Here is a 23,927-nt window from a genome sequence, read left to right on the forward strand (position 1 = left end):
AAAGACGTAATGCTCAGGGTTAATAAGGCATTGTTCAGATTCTTGGAGCATTTGGGCCTCTTATCTTTGAAAAGATGTGCTGGCATCGCAGAGGGTCCAGAGGAAATGAAAATGATATGGGAATGAAAGGGTTAATGTATGCGGAGCATTTGATAGCTCTGGGCCTGAACTCACTGGAGTTTAAAGGAATGGTGAGGGGGCGGTGGAATTTCATTGAAACCTATCAAACGTTGTAAGGCCTAGGTAGGGTTTATGTGGGAAAGCCTAGGACCAGAGGGCACAGCCTCAGAATAGAGGGTTGTCCCTTTAGAAGAGAGATGAGGAAGAATTTCTTTAGCCAGAAGGTGGTGAATCTGTGCAATTCATTGCCACAGACGGCTGTGGAGGCCAAGTCATTGTGGTATATTTAAAGTAGAGGTTGATAGGTTCTTGATTAGTCAGGGTATCAAAGGTTACGGGGAGAAGATTGGAGAATGGGGTTGAGAAGGATAATAAATCAACCACGATGAAATGGTGGAGCAGACATGTATGGGTGACATGGCCTAATCTGCTCTCATGTTTTATGGCCTAATTCAGCAGCTCAGCACACCCAGTTGTCAGTGCCGGCTCTTGGGAATCGAGTTTCTCCTCCCCATAAGCTTGAACTGACACTTCAGACAATCTACAACTTCCTTCTTGTGGCCTTCAGTTCATCGACCTGTGACCCCTGGAAACAAATAGCTTCCCTGGGTCAAGATGGCATTGAGAGGCCCAGCCTGTCTAGAAGAGCTTTCACACAGCTCCACGTACCACACTTGCCACAGTAGCGTAGTGGTTAGCACAGTGCTATTACAGGTCGGGGTGTCAGAGTTCAGAGTTCAACTCCGACATCATCTGTAAGGAGTCCACACTCCCTCCCTGTGGATGCATGGGATTCCTCCGGGTGCTCCAGTTTCCTCCCTCATTCCGAAAACACTCCGGTTAGTAGGTTAATTGGTCATTGTAAATTGCCCCGTGATTAGGCTGGGGTTAAACTGAGGGTTGTTGAAAGGGTCAGAGCGACCTTTTCCATACTGTGTCTCAATAAATAAATACTAACGAGGATGGGTTCTTTGCTAATGGTGGAAGGAGGGAAGCAGGTGACTTGCAGGTGAACAGGAAAGTTCTGTCATCGATGAGCAGAGATTCGGACACAGATTCATTTCTTTCTCACGTACTTCGAAACATTCAGTGAAGCACACAGCCCGATCCCCTGGTGGTCTAATGGTTAGGATTTGGCATCCTCCCTGCTGCGGCCCGGTCGGGAAGGAGTGATTTTGGGTGGCACGGTAGAGTAGAAGTTAATATAATGCTATTACAGGGCCAGAGACCCAGATTCAATTCCACTGCTGTCTATAAGGAGTTTGCACGTTCTCCCTGTGACCGCGTGGGTTTCCTCTGGGTGCTCCGGTTTCCTCCCACAGTCCAAAGACATACTGATTAATAGGTTAATTGTTCACATGGGCAGCATTGGGCAGGGCAGCTCGCCAAGCCATAAGGGCCTGTTACCACACTGTATCTTTAAATAAATAATGATCTGAAATGCTTCGTTTGCTTTAACAACCAGGTGCTGCTTACACAGGGTGTAAGTGGGTTTATTGAGGCCTCCATTGGTTGGGGGTCGACTCTGCATGTTGTGGCCTAGCTGTCATATGCAAGCCTGGGCAGTGTGATATGGAGAATAAGCTGTAGCAGGCTCCCCCTCGCTACGCAGCTGATTCCAAAGGAACAGCAGACACCAATACAGCTGGCATCAGCTGCATCACAGGAGTTGCCAGTCAATGTTGAACTCAACGTGGGACTGTCTTGGGGACTCCAGCTCCAGATTCATCCTCAGAGCTTACTCCCGAAGCCTTCCCCTTGAGAGGCCATAGCCGCAAGGCAGCCGAGGTTGGGGATCAGAGTTCTCCTTCTCCTAGATGAGCTGTCAACCTCAGCTGACAAACCCCATCAGCCCGAAGTGACTGGTTTGAAGGTGCCAGTAACCCACCTTTGCCCCCTCTCCTGTCAGTAGAAACAGATCTGCTGGGCTTAGCAGCTGAGTGAGGGCCAAGAGCTGGATTTGGTTGTCAGAGGCTATTTGAGGAGCACGCCATTGGGAGCATTTAATAGGTAGTGGGAGCTTGTCCCCATTATCACCCCCGGCTATAACAACGTTAAGGAAACAATTGATCTGTAATGGTTACATGTAGCAAGGTACCATGAAAATCTTTGCTTGCCATCCATACAATTGACAATAAACTGGACTGGTCAAAGAACACTGAGGCTGTCTACAAGAAGGGTCAGAGCCGTCTCTATTTCCTGAGGAGACTGAGGTCCTTTAACATCTGCCGGACGATGCTGAGGATGTTCTACGAGTCTGTGGTGGCCAGTGCTATCATGTTTGCTGTTGTGTGCTGGGGCAGCAGGCTGAGGGTAGCAGACACCAACAGAATCAACAAACTCATTCGTAAGGCCAGTGATGTTGTGGGGATGGAACTGGACTCTCTGACGGTGGTGTCTGAAAAGAGGATGCTGTCCAAGTTGCATGCCATCTTGGACAATGTCTCCCATCCACTACATAATGTACTGGGTGGGCACAGGAGTACATTCAGCCAGAGACTCATTCCACCGAGATGCAACACGGAGCATCATAGGAAGTCATTCCTGCCTGTGGCCATCAAACTTTACAACACCTCTCTTGGAGGGTCAGACACCCTGAGCCAATAGACTGGTCCTGGACTTATTTCCTGGCATAATTTACATATTACTATTTAACTATTTATGGTTTTATTACTATTTATTATTTATGGTGCAACTGTAACGAAAACCAATTTGCCCCAGGATCAATAAAGTATGACTATGACTATGACTGTGACGATACAGATCATTTCACCACATCAGTGTTACGGTATGCACCTGACCGCTCCAGCCTCTGGGGTCTAGATGCTCCGATTCTCCGGAGAATGGCTAGCTGGCGCTATCCTTTTTAAGATTCTGGCTTGCACTATGGATGGGCAGCCATGTTTTGGTGCCAAGACCTGGATATTTAAGGAGCACCTGATCTCAGGTTCGGGGCTCAGTCGCAGCCCAACTTTGGTTTAGTCGTGTGGATCCTTGTCTAGTCTCGTCAGGTTCTCATCCAGCATCTAATCAAGAACCCTGTTCTCACTTCAGTCTCGAAATCGTGTCTCGATTCTTGTCTTAGATACTCCAACACTTGGGTCCTGACCATCCTCGCCTGGGCCTCTTGTCACAGCAGCACAACAAGGTAGTACGGGGGAACAGAATACAGATTAGAGAGATATCTTTACAGAGCAACAAGTGGAAGGTCTTGGTGCGGTGACTGAGTGGTCAGCATCTTCCCGTACAAGAGTACTTGTGGTCGAGTAAAAAAGGAGTAAGAATTCTTTCTGACTGCTGCAAATTGTATTTTCAACAAAGTTTCCATTTCCATTTGAAAGCATGGAAAAGCAAGGCCACTAGAATGACTACCCAGGTCAACTGGGGGGCTCCCAAGGACCTCAACTAAGGTGTCTCCACGGCACGCCTGACTGAGCCACAATATGTGCATTAAATGAAACTCAACTCCAAAAGTGTGTTGAGAACAATGCACCCATAACTGTCATCATCATCATTAGGTGCCATGTATTATGACATGGGTGATCGTGGTCTTCCATCTGACTTTAACCTGAAAAGTTCTAATAAGCTCTTCAAAGCTTCTACCTGGCCATCCCTTGATACGATTCATGATATGCCTCTCGGTTTTTTTTTGCACTACCTTACTTTCCATTTTTCTATTTTCTATTTATGATTCATAATTTAAATTTTTAATATTTACTATTGATTTGTAATCCAGGGAGCGGGAAGTGCAGAATCAAATATCACTGTGATGATTGTAGGTTCTAGTATCAATTGTTTGGTGACAATAAAGTATAAAGTACATTCTTATTCCAGCTTTTCACAACACTTCCTCATTTGTGACTGTCCTTCCGCATCTCAAAATCCACATTTCTGCAGCTTCATCTTGCTCTGATATTGTCCAACATTCACTTCCATATGTTAGCGTGGAATGAACGTAGCACCACAACGCTGAGTTTGGTACCCATAGAAATGATGTTATTCTTTAGCATCTTGCTCAAACGCTCGAACGTGCATTTAGCAAACCCAATACTTCTTCTAATTTCAACATCAACCACACTGTCAGAGGTTATCGTGCGCGCTGTAATTAAACTTCCACGTTGGCTTAATTGTTTAATTGTCCATGTTCAGCTTCTCATTTCTGTATTTCTTTCTTCTTTGTGACATCCATGACATTGGGATGTCGTAAAGAATTTCACAAACATTGAGGAACTCCTGAATACCATCACAGAGTGCAGCAGCTTCTCTTTAATGTTGCATATTAGGAGTGTGATCATGGAGAGCTATGCAAGCCCTGATGAAGAGTTTCAGCTGGAAGCATCGACTGTTTATTCCCCTCCATAGACGCTGCCAGACCTGGTGAGTTCCTCCAGCATTCTGTGTGTGTTGCTCTGCATTTCCAGCATCTGGCAAAGAATCTCTTGTGTTTATCCCTTACATTTATGTCATTTGAGGCAAATATTTAGTCCACAGCAGAAAGGGCAACATCAATTATTACAGGACAATCGCTGACATCAGGAGCTTCTACCAAACATCTCATCTACAGCTGTTGACAAAATATCTCTGCCTCAGTCCTGCCCTACAAAGTCAACTAGACTTTGGAGTTCAGACCTTTGTTCAGGAAGAGATGCACCAATAATGTCCAGGGGACTTCAGGGTGGAGATTAATTTAATTCTACAATACTACACGGAATAGTCCCTTCCGGCTCTTTGAGCCGCACTGCCCCAGCAAACCGCAATAGAGCCTACTTAACCCTAACCTAGTCCTGGAACAGGTTACAATGACCGATCAACCTACATCTTTGAACTGTGGGAGGAAACCGGAGCACTTGGGGAAAATCCACACATTCCACACGGAGGGCATACAGAGAACGTCGGGATTGAACCCCAAACTCTGACAGCCTGATCTGTAATAGCGTTGTGCTAACCGCTCCGCTGTGGCGCCCAGGCAGCTGTTTGTATGGGCATTGGGTGACATCGTTGGATAAGATGGCCCCAGTGTGGACAACTCAATGCTAACGCTCACCGGCTGGACCAGACGCTGAGGATAAAATCAGCAAGTTGGGAGTACACCTCAACAAGTGCTCAAATCCTCAGCCAAATCAAATAAAATCGTTGTACCAACGTAGAGAGAACACAGCAAGGCAGGAGCAGGGCGCAGCAGATACGGGCAAAAACATCCCAAAATCAAGATGGCGCCAGCAAACAATGCGACCAGTGGTGACGTCCTGCTGGCAGTTCACAAAGCTACTTCTTTTACTACTTCTTCCAAATATGATTCTACTCCTGAGCTGCGTTTGATTGGAACCTGCCATTGACATTTCTCTCCCTTCTCCAGCCTTGTATCCCTCTTGCCAATCACCTGTCCAGCTCTTGGCTCCATCCCTCCCCCTCCTGTCTTCTGCTATCATTTTGGATCTCCCCCTCCCACTCCCACTTTCAAATCTCTTACTAACTCTTCCTTCAGTTAGTCCTGACGAAGGGTCTCGGCCCAAAACGTCGACCGTACCTCTTCCTATAGATGCTGCCTGGCCTGCTGCGTTCACCAGCATTTTGTGTGTGTTGATTTACATCTTAATGGTGTGTTTTTGGACCGACTGAGTGATGAGGCGCTTTGCTGTCTCTGGGGGGAGTTCGGTGAGGTTGGGAGTGCAGTGTGTGGCCTGGAAGCCTCTTGGCCTGGAGATGGGGCACGAGCCCACGATCGACTCCTTTGCTTCTCTCCGACTGAGACGTTGATCAAGGTTGAAATCTATGAGGATGAGAGTGGAGGACGGGCCAGTGCTCAGCATCATCTGCCTGCGTTTGACTGGCCGCACTCTCCCTCTCACTAGCTGCTGTCGGAGAAACGTGCAGGAACCTTGGGAGCCACGTTTGCAAGGACTGATCGGCGGGGCTGTGGACTTGTTTTCAGGGACTTTGAGGTTCACATTGCATGTGTTTCTGGATTCTGGTTACTCTTCATTTTGCTGTTTCTGACCGGTTTGATCAGGACGATCAATGCGGTTTGGAGCAGTGTGTGAAGGATGTCCTTGTGGCTTGCAGTGGTCTGCTGGAGCGGCATGGGACTGAACTGAACTTAATACTACTGGACTCCTGGTTTAGTGTTTGATATTCTGTGTGTTGTTCACTTGCTTTTTGCCGTTTGGGCAACTTGTTCTTTTTATGAACATTGTGAACTTGATATTCTCTTGAACGGGTCCAATGGTGCTTGTTTCGTGGCTGCCGGTGGGAAGGCGAATCTCAGAGTTGTATTCAGTATGCATACTTTGATCATAAATGTACTTTGAATCTTTGAAAACTTGAGTTAAGCACGAAGCCAAGTGCTTGAAGAATCAGTTACAGCTTGAGATGTTTCTTATATAATTGCCCAGCAGGCAATTATGTTAATGGCCTTTCTGTGCTGTCTGGAATGTATATTGGGTTTCACAGAAGAGCTTAACTGATCACCAACATGTAACTGCTTTCACACAGATATGGTTACTTGGCTTTACGCTCGGTGTTTCCAGTGGGAGCCCCGTCGGCGGGTTAAAGAAGAGCTTTGGTCTGCACAGCACCGTGCCCAAGTGCCAGCCAAAAGCCAATGGTTAGACCCAACACAAGCAGCAATGTTGGGGTGGCAGGCGGGGGATATCTAACCAGTGCCCAACAGAGAGACAGCCTATGGTCCAAAAAGTATGAACCCACCCCCCCCCCAACACACACACACCCTAAACACAGGAGGTTCTGCAGATGCTGGAGATCAAAATAACACTCACAAAATGCTGGAGGAATTCAGAGGTCCAGGCAGCATCTATGGAAGAGAGTAAACAGTCGACGGTTTGGGCCGAGACCCCTCATCAGGACTGGAAAAAAGAGGTGAGAGGTGAGAGTAGGAAGGTTGGGGGAAGGGGAGGAAGAAGTACAAGGTAGTAGGTGAAACCGGGAGAGAGGGAGGGGATGAAGTAACAAGCTGGGAAGTCGGTTGGTGAAAGAGATACAGGGCTGGAGAAGGGGGAGTCTGATAGGAGAGGACAGAAGGCCATGGAAGAAAGGGAAGGGGTGGAGCACCAGAGGGAGGTGATGAGTCGGTAAGGTGAGAGAGGGAAATGGGAACGGCAAAGGTTGAAGGTGGCGGGGGAGGCAACTGCCGGAAGATCAAGAAATCGCTGTTCATGGCATCAGGTTGGAGGCTACCCAGACGGAATATAAGGTGTTGCCTCTCCAATCTGAGTGTGGTCCTCATCACGGCAGTAGAGGAGGCCGTGGACAGATATGTAGGAATGGGAATTGAAAGTAGAATTGAAATGGGTGACCACTGGGAGATCCCGCTTTTTCTGGCAGACTGGGCGTAGGTGCTTGGCGAAGTGGTCTCCCAATCTATGTTGGGTCTCACTGATACACAGGAGGCCACACCGGCAGGACTGGACACAGTATATCACCCCAACAGACCCACAGGTGAAGTGTCACCTCACCTGGAAGGACTGTTTGGGGCCCTGAATGGTAGTGGGGGAGGAGGTGCAGGGGCAGGTAGCACTTGTTCTGCTTGCAAGGATAAGTGCCAGGAGGGAGATCAGTGGGGAGGGACGAATGGACAAGGGAGCCACATAGGGAGCGATCCCTGCGGAAAGCAGAAAGTGGGATGGAGGGAAATATGTGTTTAGTGGTGGGATCCAGTTGGAGGTGGCGGAAGTTACGGAGAATTATGTGCTGAATGCGGAGGCTGGTGGGATGGAGGTGAGGACAAGGGAAACCCTATCCCTGGGTGGGATGGTGGATGGATGGTGTGAGCACAGACATGCACGAAATGGAAGAGATGTGGGTGAGGGTAATGCTGGAGGAACTCAGCAGGTCAGGCAGCACCTTTGGAAAGGAATAAGCAGTCAGACATTTTGGACCAAGATCCTCCAACACCCTCCACCCTGTCCAGCGAGTGAGGAGTGTTTGATCAGCTGATGCAGTCAGCTGGGGCAGCGTAGGGTGGTGATAGAGACAGAGGCTGGGAGATCATCACCCATCAGTCAGATCCATCTGTCACTCACATGTTCTTACCCCCTATGAAAGGTCCCAACCCCACCTCTTCACACTGGCCACCTCCCCTCTACTTTTCCAGTCCAAGTAAAAGATCTCAACCCAAAATGATGACTTCCCACTCCTCTCCACGGAGGCTGCCTGACCCGTTGTGTTTGTCCAGCAACTAATCTTTTGTTCTTTATTTCGGCATCCAGAGTCTCTTGTGGTTTTGTAATAAATAATTAGAATACCTTGATCCCATAACATACAGATTTCATATTCCTCCTCTTCTTATACCCATCGGCCCTGCTGGGGCACAGGTCACCGACAGCAGCTCACCGGAGGCCTCTATCCTGGGCCAGTAGAAGGACGATCGGCCCTGTGGCTTCTGCTTTCACCACACGACCTCACACATCGTCCCAGCGAAGATCCTTCCTCTCCCAGGATCAGGTCTTTGGAGCTTCTGTGGCTCTGGGTTTTTACGTGATGGGTTTGCTAGCCCCACGCCCAGTCCTCCTCCTTTCGCAGTCAGGCTTGGGATCGCCCGTGACGGAGTTGTATTTCATGTTAATACTTTAAAATCAGTACAATGGTGTTGAACTAATCCTAATGTTTTGACATGATCAAAGTTAAAACAGAGAAACATAACTCTGTATTCCAGGGTTCTACAACACTTAGCTTGAAGAAACTGTTCTAATGCTGAAATAAATTGTCCACAGAGTTCCTTAAAATATTCCAATTTTGAACAAGTAGAAATTTGTTCAAGATTTATAAGGTGAATTAATAAATTGTTGCAATTTTCTTCACAGCGTGCCTGTAAAACTTTCATTGATGTAGTGATGTGATCGCTCGAGGTGAGTATGGTGTTCTCCTGAAGGGTTGTCTATTGGTGGGTCCTCAGGGGGCTGTAGAGGCCGATCTGGGATCCACATGTTCTGGTGCCGTGTGGACAAGAGTTAGTGCTGGCTGTGGTTAGCGGTTGGACATATTTATCTCTTTATCTCAGTGTCTCACAAAAGCCAAAGGTTAGGTCGGATGATTATTCAAAGTTTAAAGTTCAAAGTTCAATCTATTATTAACGTATCATCATCATCATCTTTATGTGTCATCTCATATGACATCATCATTATGTGCCGTGTCATATGACATCATCATTATGTGCCGTGCCGTATGATGTGGGTGATCCTGGTCTTTCCACGACCTTGATTGTTCTTGGCAAAATTTTCTGCAGAAGTGGTTTGCCATTGCCTTCTTCTGCCTAGATGGGTGACCCCAGCCATTATCAATACTCCTCAGAGATTGTCTGCCTGGTGTCAGTGGTCACATAACCAGGACTTGTGATCTACACCTGCGGCTCGTACAACCATCCACCACCCGCTCCCATGGCTTCACATGACTCTGATTTGGTGGGCGGGGGGGGGTTCTAATCAGGTGCTACAACCTGCCCAAGGGTGACCTGCAGGCTAGTGGAGGGAAAGAGCACTTTACACCTCCTGTGGTAGAGACGCATCTCCACCAGGCCAGCCTTGAAGTGCATATATGCCAGCATATACCACCTTGTGATTTATTTTCATGGTAAAGCAAAGAAATACACTAGAATCAATGAAACTCTACACCCAAACAAAGATGGACAAACAACCAACAAAAAGTGACTGGTTGGAAAGGATTCTCACTTGGGAGAGTGTCAAGGCACTTGTCAATGAACGTGGAACAGTACGACACAGGATCTCTAATCCACAACGCTCTGCTGAACTAATTAAACCAGGAATTAAATTCGTAATCACAATGTCCATAATCCCTACACTCATTTGCCTTCTTTAAGATGCCTCTGTTGGAAGGATGCCTCTAAATGCAAGAAAACGGTAGACTGTTAAATGCAAGACCCTTAACAGTTTTGCTGAGCAGAGAGATCTTGGGGTTCAAGTTCATCGCTCCTCGAAAGTGGCTGCACAGGTCGACAGGGTGGTTAACAAGGCTTATGGAATATTTGCTTTTCTTAGTCAAGGCACTGAGTTTAGAAGTCAAGAGGTTATGTTACGACTTTATAAATCTCTGGTTAGGTCACACCTGGAATATTACATTCAGTTCTGGTTGCCCCGCTGCAGAAAAGACTCAGGTTGGAGGAACAATACCTTATATTCTGTCTGGGTAGCCTCCAACCTGATGGCATGAACATTGACTTCTCTAACTTCCATTAATGCTCCACCTCCCCCTCATACCCCATCTGTTATTTATTTATATACACACATTCTTTCTCTCTCTCTCCTTTTTCTCCCTCTGTCCCTCTGACTATACCCCTTGCCCATCCTCTGGGTTCCCCCCCTCCCCCTTTTCCTTCTCCCTGGGCCTCCTGTCCCATGATCCTCTCATATCCCTTTTGCCAATCACCTGTCCAGCTCTTGGCTCCATCCCTCCCCCTCCAGTCTCCTATCATTTTGGATCTCCCCCTCCCCCTCCCACTTTCAAATCTCTTACTAGCTCTTCCTTCAGTTAGTCCTGACGAAGGGTCTTAGCCCGAAATGTCGACTGTACCTCTTCCTAGAGATGCTGCCTGGCCTGCTGTGTTCACCAGCAACTTTGATGTGTGTTGCTTGAATTTCCAGGTCTGCAGAATTCCTCGTGTTTGCAGAAAAGATGTGGAGGCTTTGGAGAGGGTGCAGAAGAGGTTTATCAGGATGCCGCCTGGTTTAGAGGGCATGTGCTATCACAAGAGGCTGGATAAACTCGACTTCTCTGGAGTGGCTGAGGGGAGATCTGGTAGAGGTCTTATCAGATTATGAGAGGCATAATGAGAGACAGGGAGAATCTGTTTCACAGGGTTGAAATGTCTAACGCCAGAGGGCATGCATTGAAGGTGAGAGGGGGTAGGTTCAAGGGGGATGTGAGGGATGTGAGGGGTAAGTTTTTTTTACTCAAAGAGTGGTGGATGATGAATGTGAAGCCTGGTATGGTGGTAGAGTCAAATAGAGGCTTTTAAGAGACATTTGGATCGGCACATGGATGTAAGGAAGCTGGAGGGATATGGATATGGTGTAGGTAGGAAGGATTAGTGTTTGGGTGTTTTTGGTTTGCTTTTTAGCCGGGTCAGCACACCACTGTGGGCCGAATGGCCTGTTCCTGTGCTGTACTCTTCTCTGTTCTATGTTCTATGTTGTATTTGTCACCACCACAAATGGCAGTGCATTCCAGGCCCCCACCAGTGGTACTCTGTGCAAGTAAAACCTTGCCCACACATCCCCTTTGATTTTACCCACTCTTGGCTTCAAAGCATGTGTAGGGTTCTCAGTAATATTAACTGTAACGTTAACTGTTAACTGCTAATTATAAAATGGCTCCTCTGAAGTGTAATAATGAAATGGCTTCTTTGCAATGTTAACCATGAGGTATGTTTTCTGTAGCTGAAATGTTTGGGTTATAGTTATAGATAACGGAGGAACTAACCAATGGAAGCTACGTTATTCTATCTGTATGTGTGGGAACCTGGGTGAGTGCGCGGGATTTTCGGGAGGAGAACTGAAGAGGAAGGACATGCTGGACGCGCTCTGGTCGACCACCCATGGGTGGTCCCAGGCGGCGGGTTGAGGGGGTCGGAGGGGATCGAATGGTGGAAAGAAGACCCTGTTCATTGAGCTCCAACGGTTGTGCACGAAGTGGTTGAACTCTGATAAGTTTGGCACCTTTTACTTCCCTTTTATATTGTATCTCTATTAATTACATAGTTCCAGTAAGATCTGTAAAGTGTAATCTGTGAATCATACATTTTGTGCTGTCTGATTGTTGATGTGGGAGTTTGTACCAGGGTGCATTACACAGCAACGATGCAACCGTGAGGCACAGTTTGGCGGGCAGATGGGGTTTCCCCGAGATAAGCACGAGCCGACAGACCTGAGCGTTACACATGCCTTCTAATATTAGATATCTTGACCTTGGGATAAAGAAATCAGCTAACCACTCTATTTATGCCTCTAGTAATCTGGTAAACTTTAATCAAGTCTCTTCTCTGCCTTTGCCACTCCAGAGAAATCAACCTAAGTTTGTCCCATGTGTCCATATAGCACATATGTCCTCTCATCCAGGCAACATCTGGTAAGCCAGTTCTGCACCCTCTGCAAAGCCTCCATGGCCTTCCATTAATGGAGCAACCACGTGTACAGCATGAGCTTTCTTGGCGAGGCCTTGTATGGAGGTACAACAGGGAATGTCCGTGGCTACAGCCAGTCCCAGTAATTGAGTTTTACAAGTTACTTGAAGAGTTGTGGCTCGGGATGTCCTAAGAATTTGCCAAGGTGGGGAATCTTCAGCAAAGCAGGAAAAATTCCAAATCCCTTGCGTATATATTCCCAAACAATTCTTTGCCATGAAAAAAAATGCACCTGCCCTTTTAAGGGCAAAAGGTTGCTCAACTTAACACAGCTTTTTTTCAAATGATTTGAAAATGCATGAGAAATGATTTCAGGAATTGCCCGAATAAGGTTTTTCAGAAAACAATTAGGGAGGCTATTTTTAAACTTCTAAGAGATGAAAGGGAAAGGGATAATGGCACAGAATATCATTGTGCAAACACTCCCTTGCTGCGATCAGTGGAAAACTTGAGCAACAGAACAAAACAATTTGAATTAAGATGTGTTGGAATTGGGAAAAACACAATACAGCCCAAAAATCTGTGAATCCTGCACCACAAAAGTAAAGGGTGTACAGACTTAAAGTAGTTTAACTCCATAAGAGGTGTGAGCCCCACATTCCTAATCCTCTGCTGGTCTTCAGTACAGGAACACACACACAAAATGCTGAAAGAACTCAGCAAGTCAGGCAGCATCTATGGAGGGGAGTAAACAGTTGACGTTTTGGGCCAAGGCCCTTTATCAGGACTTCCTGTTTTACTCAGGCATTAAGGTCGCTCTCCTTACTATCAGTAGGTTAGCTGTTAGGTTAATTGGCCAGTGTGCAGGTGAGGGGTGGAATATGGTGGGAGTTGGCGAGATCGCACGGAGAATACAACAAGATTTTGCTAGGTGGGTGCTTGGTGACCAGCACAGAGGATCAGTGGGTCTCGGTGATCTGCCATGGCAGCATGGCACAGCCCGGTGTTTAAACGTGGGCAGACGGATTGAAAAGGTGGGGTGTTGGGACCGGAAGTGGGGCTGGGCCAGTCGTGCTTGCTCCTCTGCGATGTTTACTATGCTCTCCTCGGTGCTGAGGCTGAGGCTGCGGCCTACACCGGTTGCTAGGGGTTTATGTCTGTGAGCATCGCGCTGATTTGTCCCACTGTGTGATGAACTGAGGCCGAGGTTGTGGGCCTGTTCCGGCTGCCCTGGGCTTTGCGCCTGCAAGCTTCGAGACAATTCGCCCCACGGTGTGATGAACTGAGGCTGAGGACGTGGCTTCAGGTCTATGGACTTGCTTCTGTTCTGAATGCTGTTGCTTGCTTTTATTGTTTGCATGATTGGCGTTTTTCTCTCTCTCTCTCTGCACATTGGGTGTTTTTTTGGCAAAACACACAAAATGCTGGAGGAACTCAACAGGCCAGGCAGCATCGAGGAAAAGAGTAAACAGCCATTCGGCAGGACAGCCAAAAGGTTTCAGCCCAAAATGTCGACTGCACTTTTTTCCATAGGTGCTGCCTGACCTGCTGAGTTCCTCCAGCATCTTGTGTGTGTTGCTCAGATTTTCTTGTCTAGGTGTTTGTTGGTCTTTTTTTAAATGGGTTCTTTTACATTTCTTGTCTTGTGGTCACCTGCGAGGAGACGAATCTCAAGGTATGTATAATTTACACCTACTTTGATAATAAATGTACTTTGGACTTTGAACATTGACACAGTAATCCCGTGAAGATTCACAAAACCCTGCTCTCAGCTGCATCAGCATCTGGTGTGCGGGGGCTGCCACACTGGATCAGAAAGAGCTGCAGAAAGTTGCAAACTCAGCCAGTTCCATCAGGGGCACCAGCCTCCCCAGCATCGAAGACACCTTCAAAAGGTGAAGCCTCAAAAAAGGTGACGTCCATCATTAAGGACCCCATCACCCAGGACACGCCCTCGTCTCTTTGCTACCATCAGGGAGGAGGTACAGGAGCCTAAAGACACACACTCAACGATTCAGGAACAGCTTCTTCCCCTCTACCGTCCAATTTCTCAATGGACATTGAGCCCATGAACACCACCTCACTACTTTCCCTCTCTTTCAGCACTACAGATTTTAATTATAGATAGATAGATAGATACAGTAGATAAATAGACAGATAGATACAGTTGATAGATAGACAGAGACGGGTGGATCGGTCGGTGTCACAGCAGGAAACCCGTGTGTCATGGGGGGAGCCGGAATCCTACAGCTGTGTGGGCCAGAGACTCAAGACCTTTGGGCACAGAGCTCGAAAAAAGCGACGTAATGGACCTTTAACGTCATGAACCGGCCAGTTGTTTGTTATGTCTCCCCGCTCGCTGTGAAATGGAGACATCTCTTTCTCCCTTATTAGGGAGAGAGAGAGAGAGCTTGTGGTACGTCGAATGCTGGGTGAACAATGTGGACTTTAGGGTAACTGCAAGTCTGTGTCTTTACTGTTGCTTTGCTCACGCTTGAGTGCCTGGTGGAGGGCGCTGATGCTTTTTCTTTGCCAGTGGGGCGAGGGCGGGATTGTTGCTTGCTGCCACTTACACACGGGAGGGAGGGGAGCTGTGGGGGGGGGGTTGGGGTTCTAACATTTAACTGTCATTCATTCTTTGAGGGCATTCCTCTATTTCAGTGGATGGTTGCGAAGAAAAAGCATTTCAGGATGTATATTGTGTACATTTCTCTGACATTAAATCTACCTTTGAAACCTTTGAGACAGATAGACAGATAGATGGATAGATAGATTAGATAGATAGATGGATACAGAAGATAGATAGACAGACAAATAGAGAGATAGGTAGATAGATAGATACAGTAGATAGATAGACAGATAGATGCAGTAGATAGACAGACAAATAGAAAGATAAGTAGATAGATAGACAGATACAGTAGATAGATAGACAGATAGATAGATAGACAGATCGATAGATAGATAGATACAGTAGATAGACAGACAAATAGAAAGATAAGTAGATAGATAGACAGATACAGTAGATAGATAGACAGATAGATAGATAGATAGATAGACAGATAGATACAGTAGATAGACAGACAAATAGAGAGATAGGTAGATAGATAGACAGATACAGTAGATAGATAGACAGATAGATAGATAGATAGATAGATAGACAGATAGATACAGTAGATAGACAGACAAATAGAGAGATAGGTAGATAGATAGACAGATCGATAGACAGATAGATAGACAGTTGGATTGATAAACAGATAGACTCTGTTTGACGAGGGTGGACTGACCAGATTGCTGGGTATCTGGGAGGGATCTGTGTCTGGGCTGAGCAGCCTATGGGTGCCGGATTCATAGATTTTCCATGGAAGTGTTGGGCGATCAGTATGGAAGTCATGCTGAGTGGCCTTTGTGTGTCGTTGGTCCATCAAAGGTGGCCAGGCAAGATGCGGATTGAGAAAAGGGCTCAGGACCATTATGGGGAAGCAAAGCGAAAGAGAGCGCAGTACCAGGATGCTCAGAAGGGTCCCTTTAAACGGGGAAGTTACAGAGATACTGGCACTGAGGAAAGGGTTGACATGTGGTCCAACGTCTGTCGGCAGTGCCTGAAACCGGGCTTGCGCTGAGCGTAGCAGTCAGCGTGACGCTACTGCAGCCCGGGGTGCTCTGGAGTTCGCAGTTGAATTCTGTAAGGAGCCTCTGTACGTCCTCCCCGTTGAATGCATGGTGCTCTGGTTTCCTCCCACAGTCCAGAGACGTCGATTTATCGGTCATCGTAAATTGTCCCACGATTAGGTTAGGGTTAACTGGGGTTGCATCCCTTTTGTACACCGATCCATCACTACCTTTGATACGGCCCACGACAGTGGTGTCCTCAGCAAACCTGAGCATGGTGTTGCAGCTGGGCTTAGCCGCACAGTCAGAGGCGTGAAGTGAGCAGTGCAGGGGGCGAAGCACACAGTCATGGGTGACTGCCAGGGCAACGTGCCTCCACAGTGAATGGGCAGACTGGGAGTGGGACTGCGCTCAGCAGGAACTCAATGCACAGCATCCAGGTCATCTTCAAGGAGCGGTGCCTCAAAACAGCAGCATCCATCATGAAGGACCCCCATCACCCAGGACATGCCCTCTTCTTATTGCTACCATCAGGGAGGAGGTACAGGAGCCTGAAGACACACACTCAGTGATTCAGGAACAGCTTCTTCCCCTCTGCCGTCAGATTTCTGAATGGACATTGAACCCATGAACACTACCTCAGTAATTTCCCTCTCTTTTACTACATATTTAATTTATATAGTTCTTATTGTAATTTATAGTTTTATTATCATGTTTTGCAATGTACTGCTGCCACAAAACAATAAATTTCACAACATAGGCCAATGAGATTAAACCTGATTCTGATTCTGAAAGAGGGCGATGATGCATTCTGCCATTTTTCAATGGGGAATGAGAAAAAACTTCCAGCACCGTGGTGATTCACATTTCATCACAGTTACCGGAAGCTGAATACCAGGAGCTGGTAGAGCAGTGCCAGAGGCAGGGGTGGAGAGCACGTTGTGAGCCGATAGAGGTAGGGGGCAGATGTTTTGCTGGTTTCTGGCTCTGCACAACCTACTCTCTCTTTGGCATTACAAGGGATGCAGAGAAAAGAGCCGTCAGGACCGTCACAGAGGTTATGGATCAAGAGGTGTGTGACCCGTAGACCAATACTGCTGGGACACAAGCTGAGGCCTGATCAACCCTGGCTGGGTCGCCAGAGCAAGAATATCTGATGCTCAAAGACCGGAAACACCTGATAGCCCCAGGTGACGATGCGTCCCAGCACATATGGGGATGCACCTCTGCAGCATTACACTCGTGTGATGAAGAAGGACAATAAAAAGGCTTGAATCTTGGATCTGAAATCTCACCCCTCTGTGAGACTGGAAAAGCTGGTACTCCCAACGAGGGTGGGGTGCGCTGGCCAGGTATCCTGTGGCCAGCGGTGGTGGAAGGATTGGGCAGCCCTGACAGAAAGCTGCCCTTTCCCACCTGCAGTCTTTACTGCCCTGTAACCTCCGGGTTTTAATGGTTTAATATTCCACCCCCCCCCCCGACAACCCTGGGGCTCTCCTGAGACCGTGGAGAAGGACGAGGAAGAAACAGGTTAGAACAACACAGCTGGGGGAGTGGGCGTCCGACAGCCCAGAGCTCTGATATCTAATACACTGATCATCACCGCCCCCACTCGGGAGGACCACCAAAGGTGGAGAGGATCAGAGTTCAAACAGAGAGCAGTCACTTTCCGTGCACCTCCTTGTCACAACACATTCTGTGAAATGCCCTATGCCCCCATCTCTCTCTCTCTCCCCTCTCCCTCTCCCCCCTCTCTCTTTCTCTGCCTCTCTCTCCCTTTCTCCCTCATCCTCTCTCTCTCCCTCCCTCTCTTTCTCCCTCTTCCTCTCTCTCCCCTCTCTCTCTCTTTCTTCCTCTTCCTCTCCCTCTCTCTCTCCCCGCCTCTCGTTCTCCCTCTTCCTCTCTCTCCCTTCTCTCTCTCATTCTCTCTCTCTCCCTCTTCCTCTCTCTCGCTTTCTCTTTTTCCTCTTTCTGTTTTTCTCCCTCTCTCTGTCTCTCACTCTGTCACTCCCCCTTTAGCTCCCTGTACCCCTCTTTGCCTCTCTTCCCCTCACTCTCATCGGTGCATCGGTGTTGACCACCGGACTAGACTATAATGGTCCTCCGCACTCCAGGTTCAAATTTCAGCTGTGCCAACTGGCCAGCCCCCGTGCCTCCAGTTCACATGACCTTCAAGCAACGGAGTGGAAGCCTAGACTGGGGTATCCTTTGTCATCCATTTAGCTCATCGGGTTTTGAATGTGGAGCATTGTGTGGAGGTAACCCCCATATATCTGTTCCTAAACCCTAATCTGACCTCTCACTTCCCCACACCCTGTCCCTAAACCCTAATCTGACTTCTAATTTCCCCATATCTCTGTCCCTAAACCGTAATCTGACCTCTAACTTCCCCATATCTCTGTACCTAAACCCTAATCTGACCTCTAACTCCCCAACACCCCTGTCCCTAAACCCTAACCTGACTTCTAACTTCCCCACAACTCTGTCCCTAAACGCTAATCTGACCTCTAACTTCCCCACACCCCGTCCCTAAACCCTAATCTGACCTCTAACATCCCCATATCTCTGTCCCTAAACCCTAACCTGACTTCTAACTTCCCCACACCCCGTCCCTAAACCCTAATCTGACCTCTAACATCCCCATATCTCTGTCCCTAAACCCTAACCTGACTTTTAACTTCCCCACACCCTGTCCCTAAACCCTAATCTGATTTCTAATTTCCCCATATCTCTGTACCTAAACCCTAATCTGACCTCTAACTCCCCAACACCCCTGTCCCTAAACCCTAACCTGACTTCTAACTTCCCCACAACTCTGTCCCTAAACCCTAATCTGACCTCTAACTTCCCCACACCCCGTCCCTAAACCCTAACCTGACCCTCCCGGTCCTTTCTGGCATCTCCATGCCTAAATGCTTGAAACCGCAGTGAGCCAAACAGTTCTGAATTGTCTTACTGCTATCTCTTGCCAAATGTCAACGACAAAAGCACATGCAACTGACACTGTTTAAAAACTGTTCACTCTGAGTACATTGTAGTGTCTAATGGCCAAACAAGTGCATGACTGGTGCCAGGTAGAGACAGTTTGACAACAGTCTCTTGCCCCGTTCTGACTGGCTGCATCGCTGTCTGATATTGAGTGGGTGGGGGGGGGGGTCACTGCACAAGATCAGAAAGCCGCAGAGGATGATAAACTTAGCCAGTTGCTGTGGGTACTAGCCTCCCCAGCAAAGAGGACACATTCAAAAGGCAAAGCCTCAGAAAGGAAGCTTCCACCCCGAAGGACTCCCATCGCTCAGGACATGCCGTCGTCTCATTCCTCCCATCGGGAAGGAGTTACGGGAGTCTGAAGACACAGATTCCACGGTTCAGGGACAGCTGATTTATGAAGGGACATTGAACCCATGAGCACTATCTCACTACGTTTTCCCTCCCTTTTTGCACCACTAATTTACTATCTATTATTGTGATTTACAATTTTCTATTATCCTGTATCGCAATGCACTGATACCGCACAACACCAAATTTCAGAACCTGCGCCGGTGATATGAAACCTAATTTGGGTTCTGATTCCGATTGAGTGATGTTCAGGACAGAGTGGCAGGAGTTTGACCCAGCTACAGTGCAGAAATGGCACCAGGCACACCACAGAATAGGAAAGCACCCAGTGAGGAGACAAGATAGGACTCCTTGCACGCCAAACCGCAGGATGGGTGTACTTATGGCAGAGGCTGCTCAGCTCTTTATTGGTAAAGGGGTCAAGGGTCATGCATAGAAGGCTGGAGAATAAGGTTGATACAATAATCAGCCATGATTGAATACAGCATCGATGGGCTGAATGTCCTGCATGTCTTCCTTTATCTTCTGTTGTTTTGCTGCCTGACCCATCAAGCTCCTCCAGCAGATTGTTTGCTGTTCTTACAATCTACGTTTAGAGCAGAGGAAACCCATAGTAGCTGAAACCTCTGCTGTGTTTACATCATTGTTTCAGTAATTGGTGGTGTACCTGTCCTGTAGATTAACGCTATATCCCACTAAAAGCCTTAAAAATACACGGAAAGCCATTACAACCCTCATAAAATGTCATCATTCTTTCCCCTCCTTTACAGGTTCAGTCTTAAACAAACTAAGAGCAGGCCAGACAATAAATCACAGCCCCTGGTCAGGTGTAGGGCTGTTACAGTCATTAGCACCCCCCTCGCTGACAAGCAGATATATCGGTTTGTGAAAGTGATTCCTTCTCTGCTGGCGGAGAAGTGTTACCCACATCCACTGACTGATGGAGTTCAGAATGGTTCTCAGGGTTAAAGCTGTCAGCACCTGGTGAGAAACCCATTTGTATTCTTTCACAAGGCTTCGCAGAGACCTCTGTGCAACCAAAAACCCGGTGTTCAACTGCAGAGGCCTGGTTTACGAGGATGTCACCGGGACTTGGGAAAGGTTGAATAGGTTAGAACATCATCAGACACACAGTCAGAATCAGGTTTAATATCACCAACATTTGTTGTGAAGTTTGTAGTCTTTGCAGCAGTAATACAATGCAATACATAATACTAGAGAATGATATACAGTATATACATAGGTATATATACGTGTGTGTGTGTGTGTGCAGAAAGAATTTTTTTTAAGTAGTGAGTCGTGTTCATGGGTTCAATGTCCATTCACAAATCTGATGGCAGAGGGGAAGAAGCTGTTACTGAGTCGTTGAGTGTGTACCTCCTCCCAGATGGTAGCGATGAGAGGGGGGCATGTCCTGGGTGATGGGGGTCCATTCTGAGGCATTGCTCCTGGACAATGTCCTGGATGGTGGGGAGGCTGGTGCCCACGAAGGGGCTGACTGAGTTTACAACTCTCTGCAGCTTGTATTGATCCTGTGTAGTAACCCACAACCAGCCGCCCTCCCAGACCAGAAAGAGATGCAGCCAGTTAGAATGCTCTCCAAGGTACATCTGTAGAAATTTGTGAGTGTCTTTGGTGACGTACTCCTAATGAACTATAGTCGCCATCATGCCTTCCTTGTAATTGCATCAATATGTTAGGCTCAGAGATACTGACACCTCGGAACTTGAAATTGCTCAGTCCCTCCCTCTCACTTCAGATCCCTCTATGAGGACTGGTGTGTGTTCCCTCACGTGCTTTCAATCAGTGGACTGGACTGTATTCAAGGATTCATCTTTGAATCTGGATGAATATGCTGCAGTTGTTACCGACTTCATTAAAACCTGTGTGGATGAGTGTGTGCCTACAAAGACTTACTCTACATTCCCAAACCAAAAGCCATGGATGAACCAGGAGGTACGTCGTCTGCTGAAGGCCAGATCTGTGGCATTCAAGTCTGGCAACCCAGGCCTGTACAAGAAATCCAGGTATGACTTGCGGAGGGCTATCTCAAGGGTGAAGAGACAATTTCGAACAAGGTTGGAGGTGTGGCTACTCTGGCAGGGTCTGCAAGACATTACTTCCTACAAAGTGAAACTCAATAGTATGAAAGGCAGCGATGTTTCACTACCAGATGAACTCAACACCTTCTATGCACACTTTGAAAGGGAGAACACAACTACAGCTGTGAAGATCCCTGCTGCACCTGATGACCCTGTGATCTCTGTCTCAGAGGCTGATGTTCGACTGTCTTTAAAGAGAGTGAACCCTCGCAAGGCAGAAGGTCCCGATGGAGTACCTGGTAAGGCCCTGAAAACCTGTGCCAACCAACTAGCGGGAGTATTCAAGGACATTTTCAACCTCTCACTGCTATGAGCAGAAATTCCCACTTCCTTCAAAAAGGCAACAATTATACCAGTGCCTAAGAAGAATAATTTGGGCTGCCTTAATGACTATTGCCCGGTAGCACTCACATCGACAGTGATGAAATGCTTTGAGAGGTTGATTATGACTAGACTGAACTCCTACCTCAGCAAGGACCTGGACCCATTGCAATTTGCCTATCGTCACAATAGGTCAACGGCAGGGGCAATCTCCATGGCTCTCCACACGGCTTTAGACCACCTAGATAACATAAACACCAACGTCAGGATGCTGTTCATCGACTATAGCTCAGCATTTAATACCATCATTCCCACAATACTAGTTGAGAAACTGCCGAACCTGGGCCTCTGTACTTCCCTCTGCAATTGGATCCTCGATTTCCTAACCAGAAGACCACAATCTGTGCAGATTGGTGATAACATAGCCTCCTCGCTGACAATCAACACTGGCGCACCTCAGGGGTGTGTGCTTAGCCCACTGCTCTACTCTCTCTGTATACACATGACTGTGTGGCTAGGCATAGCTCAAATACCATCTATAAATTTGCTGATGATACAGCAATTGTTGGTAGAATCTCAGGTGGTGATGAGAAGGCGTACAGAGTGAGATATGCCAGTGGAATGTTGGAATGTTGCCACAGCAACAACTTGGCACTCAATGTCAGTAAGACGAAAGAGCTGATTGTGGACTTCGGGAAGGGTAAGATGAAGGAGCACATACCAATCCTCATAGAGGGATCAGAAGTGGAGAGAGTGAGCAGCTTCAAGTTCCTGGGTGTCAAGATCTCTGAGGATCTGAACCTGGTCCCAGCATATTGATGTAGTTATAAAGAAGGCAAGACAGCTGCTATACCTTATTAGGAATTTGAAGAGATTTGGCATGTCAACAAATATACTCAAAAACTTCTATAGTTGTACCATGGAGAGCATTCTGACAGGCTGCATCACTGTCTGGTATGGAGGGGCTACTGCACAAAACTGAAAGAAGCTGCAGAAGGTTGTAAATCTAGTCAGCTCCATCTTGGGCTCTAGGCTACAAAGTACCCAGGACATCTTCAAGGAGCGGTGTCTCAGAAAGGCAGCGTCCATTATTAAGAACCTCCAGCACCCAGGACATGCCCTTTTCTCAATGTTACCATCAGGCAGGAGGTACAGAAGCCTGAAGGCACACACTCAGTGACTCAGGAACAGCTTCTTCCCCTCTGCCATCCGATTCCTAAATGGACATTGAAGCTTTGAACACTGCCTCACTTTTTAAAATATACAGTATTTCTGTCTTTGCACATTTTTTAATGATCTGTTCAATATACATAATTGATTTACTTGTTTATTATTTTTTTTATTTTTTTTCTCTCTGCTAGATTATGTATTGCATTGAACTGCTGCTGCTAAGTTAACAAATTTCACGTCACATGCTGGTGATAATGAACCTGATTCTGATTCTGATTCTGATCTTACCCTTTCTGAAGTCGACAGCCAGTTCTTTGGGTTGACTGGTGTTGAGTGCAAGATTGTTGCTGTGACACCACTAGCTGATACCTCGCTCCTATACGCCCTCTCGTCTCCACCTGAGTTTCTGCCAACAGTCCCTGGACCGCAGGAGAATGAGGGGAGATCTGTAGCGTACGTGTGGTACGGATAGGGTGAAAACATGCAAGCTTTTTCCCCTCAGGTTGGGTGAGACGAGATCTAGAGGTCATAGTTTTCAGGTGAAAGGTGAAATATTTAAAGAGTGGTATATTTAATATTTAAAGAGTTTAAATATTTAAAGAGTGTCACACCAGTAGGTGTGAGTTGAATTGTAAAATTTAAGAGAAGTTTGGATAGGTACATGGATGAGAGAGTTACAGAGGATTATGATCTCGGTACAGGTCAGTGGAACTAGGCAGAAGACTAGGCTGGCTGGAACTAGATGATGCGAAGGGCCTGTTTCTGTGCTGTAATGCTGTACGACTCTTCTGGCACAGATCAAGATAGACTGGGTTAGTCAAAGCTGTTTTTTTTTATATTGTAGTCTGTATCCATTTACCACAAATGATTTTTAGGGATTCAATGGCTGCTTCTAAAACAACACAGACCATCAACTTCCGTCTACGTTTGGGCTTCACCGTGGCGACGTGGCCCACAATGACTCATGGGACTTGCTATTTGTTCCTCTGCTCACTTGGGTTAAAATTAGAGCTGCAGATATTGGCAATGAATGCGACAGGAGCACAAAGTGCGGGCCTCCAGAGAGGGTGAAAGGGCCCGGAGAAGGTGTGTGTGCTGGGGGGGGGAGGGGGAGGATGGGGAGGAGAAGACATGACATAGACACATGTCAAACCTGCAAACTCTTGTACCATCAT

Source organism: Mobula hypostoma, chromosome 10 (genome assembly GCF_963921235.1).
Source record: "Mobula hypostoma chromosome 10, sMobHyp1.1, whole genome shotgun sequence".
NCBI classification, from domain to species: domain Eukaryota; kingdom Metazoa; phylum Chordata; class Chondrichthyes; order Myliobatiformes; family Myliobatidae; genus Mobula; species Mobula hypostoma.